Here is a 9554-nt window from a genome sequence, read left to right on the forward strand (position 1 = left end):
TTCATTTTATATGGAATCAGAAAAAAACTCAAATAGCCAAGACATTACTCACAAATAAAAACAAAGCAGGAGGAATCACACTACCAGACCTCAGACTATACTATAAATCGACAGTGATCAAAACAGCCTGGTACTGGCACAAAAAGAGAGGTAGATGTATGGAACAGAATAGAGAACCAAGAGATGAACCTAGCTACTTACCATTATTTGATCTTCGATAAGCCAATTAAAAACATTCAGTGGGGAAAGGTTCCCTATTTAACAAGTGGTGTTGGGTGAACTGGCTGGCGACCTGTAGAAGACTGAAACTGGACCCACATCTTTCACCATTAAGGAAGATAGACTCTCACTAGATTAAAGATTTAAACTTAAAACATGAAACTATAAAAATATTAGAAGAAAGTACAGGGAAAACACTTGAAGAAATTGGCCTGGGCAAATATTTTATGAGGAAGACCTCCTGGACAATTGAAGCAACATCAAAAATACACTACTAGGACCAGATCAAACTAAAAAGCTTCTGCACAGCCAAGAACACAGTAAGTAAAGCAAGCAGACAGCCCTCAGAATGGGAGAAGATGTTTGCAGGTTATGTCTCTGACAAAGGTTTAATAACCAGAATCCACAGAGAACTCAAATGTATTAGCAAGAAAAGAACAAGTGATCCCATCTCAGGGTGGGCAAGGGACTTGAAGAGAAAAATCTCTGAAGAAGACAGGTGCATGGCTTACAGACACATGAAAAAAATGCTCACCATTCTTAATCATCAGAGAAATGCAAATCAAAACTACTTTGAGAAATCATCTAACCCCAGTAAGATTAGCCCACATTACAAAATCCCAAAACCAGAGATGTTGGCATGGATGTGGAGAAAAGGGAACACTTCTGCACTGCTGGTGGGAATGCAAACTAATACATTCCTTTTGGAAAGATGTTTGGAGAACACTTAGAGAACTAAAAATAGACCTGCCATTTGATCCTTCAATTCCTCTACTAGGTATATATCTAGAAGACGAAAAATCACATTATAACAAAGATATTAGCACCAGAATGTTTATTGTAGCCCAATTCATAATTGCTAAGTCATGGAAGAAGCCCAAGTGTCCATCGACACATGAATGGATTAATAAATTGTGGTATATGTACACCATAAAATATTATGCAGCCTTAAAGAAAGATGGAGACTTTACCTCTTACATGTTTATATGGATGTAACTGGAACATATTCTTCTTAGCAAAATATCTCAAGAATGGAAGAAAAAGTATCCAATGTACTCAGCCCTACTATGAAACTAATTTATAGCTTTCATAGGAAAGCTATAACCCAATTATAGCCCAAGAAGAAGGTGAAAGAAGAGAGGGAGGGGAGGGGAGAGGATGGGCCCTGCACAGAAAAAAAAAAAAAATAAATAAGAATTTAAGACTAGCCTGAGCAATGCAGCAAGACCTTGTGTCTAGAAAAACAAAAAAATTAGCTGGCTGTGGTAGTGCATACCTATAGTCCCAGCTTCTCAGGAGATTGCAGTGGGCTATGATGACACCACTTCCCCATCTCTAAAACAATCAAACTATATTAATAACGAGTAGCTTTTCACATGGATCAAGCTGGTAGAACTTTAAAAAACCTATACTTCCAGCTGTTGGTAAAAGTGTATAGCAGGCCAGGCACAGTGGCTCACACATGTAATCCTAGCATTTTGGGAGGCCAGGAGGATCACTGGAGGCCAGGAGTTCAAGGCTGAAGTGAGCTATGATCGGGCAAAAAAAGAAAAAAGAAAAGCTTATAGCAATGAAGTTTTCATACAGTTTGAGGGGAGGGAAAATTGGTAAACCTCTATGAAGAGAAATGCTTCTTTTCCCTTGGATCCCCTACCTGCAGGAAGGTTTTAGGAAATATTGAAGATGCCTATGACATAGTTTTGTTCTTCAATATTTCTGATGCTACTCTCCTTACAGGAACATGAGAAGACTGCTCTTCCTCAATTTCTTCAGTTAAGTTGGACTTGCAGTTTTCTTTCCAATGAAATGTGAATAAGCAGTATGTGTCATTTCTGGGAAGAAGTTTTAGCTGCTGGTATGCTGGTCTCTGGGATATCTCTTCTCTACTCCTAAAATCTTGGAGACATTTGTTGGTACAGAGGTGTCATAAGATCAAAGCAGTCAAGAAACACAAGCTAACAGGTGGCGGCCAGGTTCCCTGGAAAGTCACTGTCACCCAAGTGGACTTTATGTGAGTGACAAAGAAACCTTTTATATCACTGACATTTGAAAGTTGTTTGTACTGCAGCAAAACTTAGTCTTTCTGACTTAATAAATGCATACCATTGACTGAGTGCTACTTCAGAGTTTATGCCTTAGAGAAGATCTAGCAAATATGCACAGGGAATTATTACATTTTTAACTGTAAAATGTGACAGATTAGCTAAATGCCTACCCAAAGAAAAACAAATGAATAAATTATATGTTCATAAAACTGGATACTACAATGTGGTTGATTCAACTAGAACGGAAGATAAATCTCAAAAACAATGATGAGCACAACAAAAACAAAATCCTCAAGCTATATTAAGAATTCACACGGCAGGATTCCATTTATACAGTTTTAAAATATGAAAAGCAATACTGTCTGTTGATGAATATTTAACATACATGGAGACTTCAAAAAGTTCATGGAAATATGGAATTGAAAAATAAAAATAAAAAACATAAACTTTATTTCTCAACACAAGTTCCATGAAGTTTAGGACACTTCTGAAAGTGATGATACCAGACATTTAATTTATCTTTTAAGTACGGAGGGTCCTGGGAGTCCTGGGAATTGAACCATGTCGATGTTATCCTTTTTACATTAGTAACTGAGAAAAATGTGTGACCTTTAAAGATTCTTTTTTAAGATTAGGCAGAAGAAAAAAAAAAAGTCAGAGGAGCCAAATCCAGATTGTAAGATGGATACCTAACAATTTCTTATTGAAGCTTACAAAATTGCCCTTGTTTGATGAGAGGAATAAGCAGAAGCATGGTTGTGCTGGAGAAGGACTCAATGGTGAAGTGTTGGTGGGAGTTTTTCTGCGAAAGCTCTGTCTAACTTTCTGAAAGCACTCTCGTAAGAAGCAGATGTTATCATGCTTTGGCCTTCCAGAATGACAACCAGCCAAAGGCCTTGACCATCCTCCAAAAACTGTTGGCTGTGACGTTTGCTCTTGACTAGTCTGTTTTTGCTCTGACTGGACCTCTTCTCCCTCTTGGTAGCCATTGCTTTGATCGCTCTTTGTCTTCAGGACCACAACTGGTACAGTCATATTTTATCTCCTCTTACAATTTTCTGAAGATTTATTTCAAGATCTTGATGCCATGTGTATAAAATTTCCATTGAAAATCTCTGCTTTTAGCTCGGAGCCTATAGCTCAACCGGCTAAGGCGCCAGCCACGTACAGCTAAGGTGGCGGGTTCAAATCCCCAGCCCGGACCCGCCAAACAACAATGAGGGCTGCAACCAAAAAAAAAAAATAGCCGGGCGTTGTGGCGGGCGCCTGTGGTCCCAGCTACTTGGGAGGTGGAGGCAGGAGACTCGCTTGAGCCCAGGAGTTGGAGGTTGCTGTGAGCTGTGATGCCATGGCACTCTACCGAGGGGGACAGCTTGAGGCTCTGTCTCAAAAAAAAAAAAAAAAAAAAAAAGAAAATCTCTGCTTTTGTCGGCAGCGGGTCTGGACACAGTGGTTTGGGCATCTATTGAGTGGAAAGTTTGCTCAACTCTAATTTTTCAGTCATAATTGTGTAAGCTGAACCAACTGAGATGTCTATGGTGTTGGTTATTGTTTCTGCTGTTAATCATTGGTCTTCTTCAATTAGGGAATAAACGGAATGAATTTTTTCCTTGTAAATTGATATGGATGATCTGTTGCTGCCGGCTTCATCTCCAACATCATCACATCCCTTCTTAAAGTGAGTTATCCATTTGTAGCTGCTGGTTTCTTCAGGACATTGTCCCCACAACCTTTTCCGAAAGCCTCAGTAGTTTCACCATTCTTCCACCCAAGTATGACTATAAATTCGATGTTTGTTCTTACTTCAGTTTTAGTAGAATTCATGTTGCACCAATGGAGGTTCTTTTTCAAATTGATGTCTTGTCTTCTTAGTGCCTCAAACTAGATCTTGTTCAGACATGTTACAACAAGTTAGTATGAGTTCATTTTGGTGCCAAAAACGTTTGAAATCCATGCATAGGTTTTTTTCATAATATACATAATATTTTTTATAACATGCATTTCCCATGAACATTTTGAAGACCCTTTTATGTGTAGTAAAAGTAGAAACCCATGCAGGTGATGATAAAAGTTTGATTATTTCCTCTGTGGAAAGAAAGGTGCATTAAGTGATGAATGATTGATATTCAGAATATTTGAGAATTCCTATAAATAAACAAATGACCAATAATCCAGTAGAAAATAGTCAAAAATCTATACTGGGCTTAGAAAGAATCAAATTTGGTATTAAAACAGGATCTAAGGGAGGCATCATTTATATCCATATTGTTTCATTTCGTAACCTGGGTGGGTAAGGAGTACCCCAGTGTTTGTTATTTAGTTACCCATGCTTTTTGGTATACCTGTGAGGTGGCTAGGAAGGGAGCATGAGGTGCACGACAACGCACCTGGCAGCGATACCCTTATAGTTCACTGCAGCCTTGATCCTCTGGCCTCAGCCTCTAGAATACCTGGGACTACAGGTGCACACGACTATGCCTGGCTGATTTTTTTCACTACTAAAGAGATAGGGTCTCATTATGTTGCCCAGTGTGACCTTGAATTCCTGGGCCAAGTGAACCTCTCACCTCAGCCTTTTGAGTCACTGGGAGTATAGGCATGAGCCACCATGCCTAGCTTAATAAAACTTTTTTGAAAAAGCAATTAGGGGAGGAAAAAAAAAAACCAGTTACAAGGTAGAAGTCATTATTCCCATCTTTCACTATAACTGGCTCTAGGTCTCGTAGCTAATAAGTGGCAGAAATAGAATTCGAATGTGTCTCCAAAGTCCATTCTCTTTTGACTATTTTGGGTGTAGCCCTCTCTGGAAGTATGGTATTGGGTGGTAACATTGTTAATTTGTTCACTCAAACTCATCTTTAACTGGTAGAATGGGTGGGTACCTATCGCCCTGTGTGTTTTCAGTGAAGAAAGAAGTATCAGGAATACAAAAATATTCCTTTCTGCATCCTCTTTCCAGTTGTTCATTACTTCCATTATTCAGGTATCTGTTTGGAGAAATGGGAAAGTACAGCCTTGGATTATCAGTATCTCAGACTCTCCTGTGAAATTTGGCTGTTCTTGCTTGCCTGGCATCCATTCCCTATTCTTTTGGTAATAGCACTTGCAGCAGTTAGGAGTATTTGGCTGCAAGTAGCTGGAAACACAACTAACTGTAGCTTAAACAAAAAGTGTTTCTTGTGGCACATATTAAGCCTGGAAATTGGCAGTCAAGGCTAATGCAGAGACTCATCCGAGCTATTGAGTATCCAGGCAATCTCTATTTTGGGGGTCTACCAGCCACAGGGTGGGGATGTGCTTACCATGCCTGTTGCCTCATTAGTCATAAGATGGCCACATCCCTGGCATCACATCCATATTCCAAATAGAAAGAAAGGTAAAGGGCAAAAAAGCAAAAGAGCCATGATAAATCTTTTTCTTCCAGGACAGAAAATCTTTCCAAAAATTTCCACCCAGCATGCTTCTGCTTACTTCTTATTGGTTGGAAATGAATCACATGGCCACTCCTAGACCAATAATGGGACTAAAGAAATAAGATTTCTAATTATAACTCAGCCTAGAGGCTAGGATAAGAGTAAACCCTCCCTAAGATCAAGGGATCTCCATTCAACTTGAATAGATACTGACTGTTCTGTGCAGGAATGGGGGGAATGTATTTTGAATGGGAGTGGACAGTATTTATTATAGAGCTTTCATTTTCCTTTGATGAATTTACTCTTCCCCATATTCCACCCATGTGCAGCAGATGAAGTATTCCTATTCACAAGCCACATTGGGGGAATGGACAGGATGACCCCAGTTCCTGCTAGAACTTTAGCTGGGGCTATTGAGGGAGTGATACCTTCTTGGAATGTTGATTCTAAGGAAGCAGAGACTCTGATCTACTAGAACCCCAAGTCTGTATGGGGTTTATACCCAGGGTGACAAAGTGAGACTCTGTCTCAAAAAAAGAAAGAAAGAAAAGAAAAAGAAAAAAGAAAAGAAAAGAAATGTATTGCTCATAACTTGGATTTTAGCAAGTATTAAATAAGAAAGTGTATTTGCAAGTGTTAAAATAAGAAAAAATTCCACTGAAAAAGTGCAAATTGGGCTCTGTAGGAAAGAAGGAATATGAGACAGCAGCTGTGACTTTTAGGAATAGAATCAAAAAGTCAAACCAAAGAAAAAAAGGGATCTTTTAAGAAATATCCAAGTGCATAAGAACTCACTTTCCAGCTCTAGCAAACAAAAAGCAGAAGGAAAGAGGATGCTATCATCACTAATAGATAAGGTGTTATGTCCGGAACGTGTTGGCTCACACCTGTAATCCAAGTACTTTGGGAGGTCGACGTGGTAGGATCACTTGAAGCCAGGAGTTCAAGACCAGCCTGAGCTTGTAACTGATGGATGGTAATGAGAGATGCTTTATTTATTTATTTATTTTTCTGAGACAGAGTCTCACTATGTTGCCCTTGGTAGAGTGCTGTGGCATCACAGCTCACAGCAACCTCAAACTCTTGGGCGAAAGCGATTCTCTTGCCTCAGCCTCCCAAGTAGCTGGGACTACAGGCACCTGCCACAATGCCTGGCTATTTTCTATAGCAGTTGTCATTGTTGTTTAGCTGGCCCTGGCTGGGTTTGAACCTGCCAGCCTCAGTGTATGTGGCTGGTGCCATAACCCTGTGCTGCAGGCTCCAGGAGAGATGTTTTTAAATATGTTTGTTCATTTTAAAGACTTCCTTCTTTCTGAAAAAACTCTGTGATTAGAAAACTAGAATAATCTGAAATGGAAAAGCCGCCAAGCAACAAAACTAAGAAATGGTAGTTTGGAAAGCAGCAGCTCTCCAGTGCTGGGATCATGGTCTATGCTGAGAATGTAATGAAAGCTAGCAAACCTCTTTCTAGGAAAATGCACATTATGTCCCCCAAATTCTGCACACAGTTTCATGGATTCACAGCTTCATGGATTCAGAACACAATCAAGGGTCACTTCCATCCCTGGCATAGGGACTCATGGAGCCTAGGTTAAAACCTTTGTGTTACAGAAATAGATTCAGTAACATCATCAATAGGAATGTGATAACATGTTTTTTGTGGTGCTATACATAGGCTCAAATATTATTACACTGAAGAAATGGAAATGTGTTATACAACTGAAAACAAAGTTGGGACAGGAAGACAAGGAAATGCCAGGCAGAGAGGATGGTGAATTTTGGTGTCAGACAAACACGGATTTGAATCCCACTCTGCTGTATGACCTTTATGGAGGTGTTTAAGTCAGTCTTTTTAAGCCTCTTTAAGTCAACTTCAGTTTTCCCATTTGTAAAAAAGGACTAACTGCAGTATCAACTTTATGGGGTTGTTATAAGAATTCAATGAGATGATATATATGAGACTACCGTACCCAGTGTCTTGACATACTGTAAAAGGTTTAAAAAAATGATAGACTTTAGCCTTTTAATATTGGCCAGAATGTTACAAATTGTTTAGTTTAATTTTCTTCCCCAAAACAATTTTATTACTTTATTTTTTATTTTTTTTGAGACAGAGTCTCACTATGTCGCCCTCTGTAGAGTTTTGTTGCGTCATAGCTCACAGCAACTTCAAACTCTTGGACTTAAGCAATTCTATTGCCCCAGCCTCCAAGTAGCTGGGACTACATGCGCCCACCACAATGCCAAGCTGTTTTTTTTTCATTTTTTAGAGACAGGGTCTTGCTCTGTTTCCAAGGCCGCATGCAGTGGTATCACGATAGCTCACTGTAACCTTGAACTGAGCTCAAGCAAGCTTCTTGCCTCAGTCTCGTGAATAGCTGGGACTAGAAACATGACCCAGCACACCTAGCTAATTTTTAAAAAATTTTTTTGTATAAAGGAGATCTCCTGGTTTTGCACAGGTTAGTCTTGAACTCCTGGCTTCGAGCAATTCCTCCACTTTGGCCTCCCAAAGTACTGGGATTCCAGTGTTAGCCACAGGGCTGAGCCCCCAAAATAATTTTAGAAAACAGATTTACACACTTAAAAGAGAACTTGTTATCTAGATGGTCTTGTGGAATAGAAAATCATACTATTCTGAAATAAATATCTATGATCATGTGCTAGACATCATAGCCCTATTCCAAAGCTACTGCTCCTCCCTCTCCTCCTCCCCCACTCTGGTCTAGGTTTCCATCATCTTTTCTGGGAATTCTTTTATTTTTTAAATTGTTTTTTATTAAATCATTGCAGTCTACATTAATGCAGTCATGGGGTACAATGTGCTGGTTTTATATACAATTTGAAATATTTTCATCAAACTAGTTAACATAGCCTTCATGGCATTTTCTTAGTTACTGTGTTAAGACATTTGTATTCTACATTTAGTAAGTTTCACACCTTATGGTACCCTTGTAAGATACACAGTAAGTGTTATCCTACCAATTACCCTCCCTCCACCCAACCTTCCCCCTCTCCTCCCCTTCCTTAACCCTTTATTCTTGGGGTGTAATTGGATTATAGCTTTCATATGAAAGCTATAAATTAGTTTCAAAGTAGGGCTGAGTACATTGGATACTTTTTCTTCCATTCTTGAGATACTTTGCTAAGAAGAATATTTTCCAGCTCCATCCATGTAAACATGAAAGAGTTAAAGTCTCCATCTTTCTTTAAGGCTGCATAATATTCCATGGTATACATAGAGCACAATTTATTAATCCATTCATGTGTCGATGGACACTTGGGCTTCTTCCATGACTTAGCAATTATGCATTGGGCTACAATAAACATTCTGGTGCTAATATCTTTGTTATAATGTGATTTTTGGTCTTCTAAATATATACCTAGTAGAGGAATTGTAGAATCGAATGGCAGGCAATTTTTAGTTCTCTAAGTGTTCTCCAAACATCTTTCCAAAAGGAATGTATTAGTTTGCATTCACACCAGCAGTGCAGAAATGTTTCCTTTTCTCCACATCCACGCCAACATCTCTGGTTTTGGGATTTTGTGATGTGGGCTAATCTTACTGGGGTTAGATAACTCTCAAAGTAGTTTTGATTTGCATTTCTCTGATGATTAAGGATGGTGAGCGTTTTTTCATATGTCTGTAGGCCGTGGGCCTGTCTTCTTCAGAGAATTTTCTCTTCAAGTCCCTTGCCCACCCTGAGATGGGATCACTTGTTCTTTTCTTGCTAATACGTTTGTGTTCTCTAATACGTTAGATTCTGGTTATTAAACCTGTGTTGGAGACATAACCTGCAAATATCTTCTCCCATTCTGAGGGCTGTCTGCTTGCTTTACTTACTGTGTTCTTGGCTGTGCAGAAGCTTTTTAGTTT

General features: G+C 39.2%; 1 protein-coding gene across 3 annotated transcripts in view; it reads left to right on the forward strand.

Annotated features, from left to right (window-relative positions):
* EXOC6 (exocyst complex component 6) overlaps nt 1–9554 on the forward strand; it is a 266050-nt gene that overhangs the window by 8881 nt on the left and 247615 nt on the right. Inside the window, exon 1 of one of the 3 annotated variants that reach the window (XM_012801415.2) lies at nt 3862–3942. The exons of the other annotated variants lie outside the window; for them this stretch is intronic. The gene's annotated coding sequence lies outside the window, so the exon portion shown is untranslated. Of the gene's footprint in view, nt 1–3861; nt 3943–9554 lie in introns of those variants that run through there. 3 annotated transcript variants of the gene reach the window in all.

This window comes from Otolemur garnettii, unplaced genomic scaffold (genome assembly GCF_000181295.1).
Source record: "Otolemur garnettii isolate 467f Iridium unplaced genomic scaffold, OtoGar3 scaffold00008, whole genome shotgun sequence".
Classification (NCBI taxonomy): domain Eukaryota; kingdom Metazoa; phylum Chordata; class Mammalia; order Primates; family Galagidae; genus Otolemur; species Otolemur garnettii.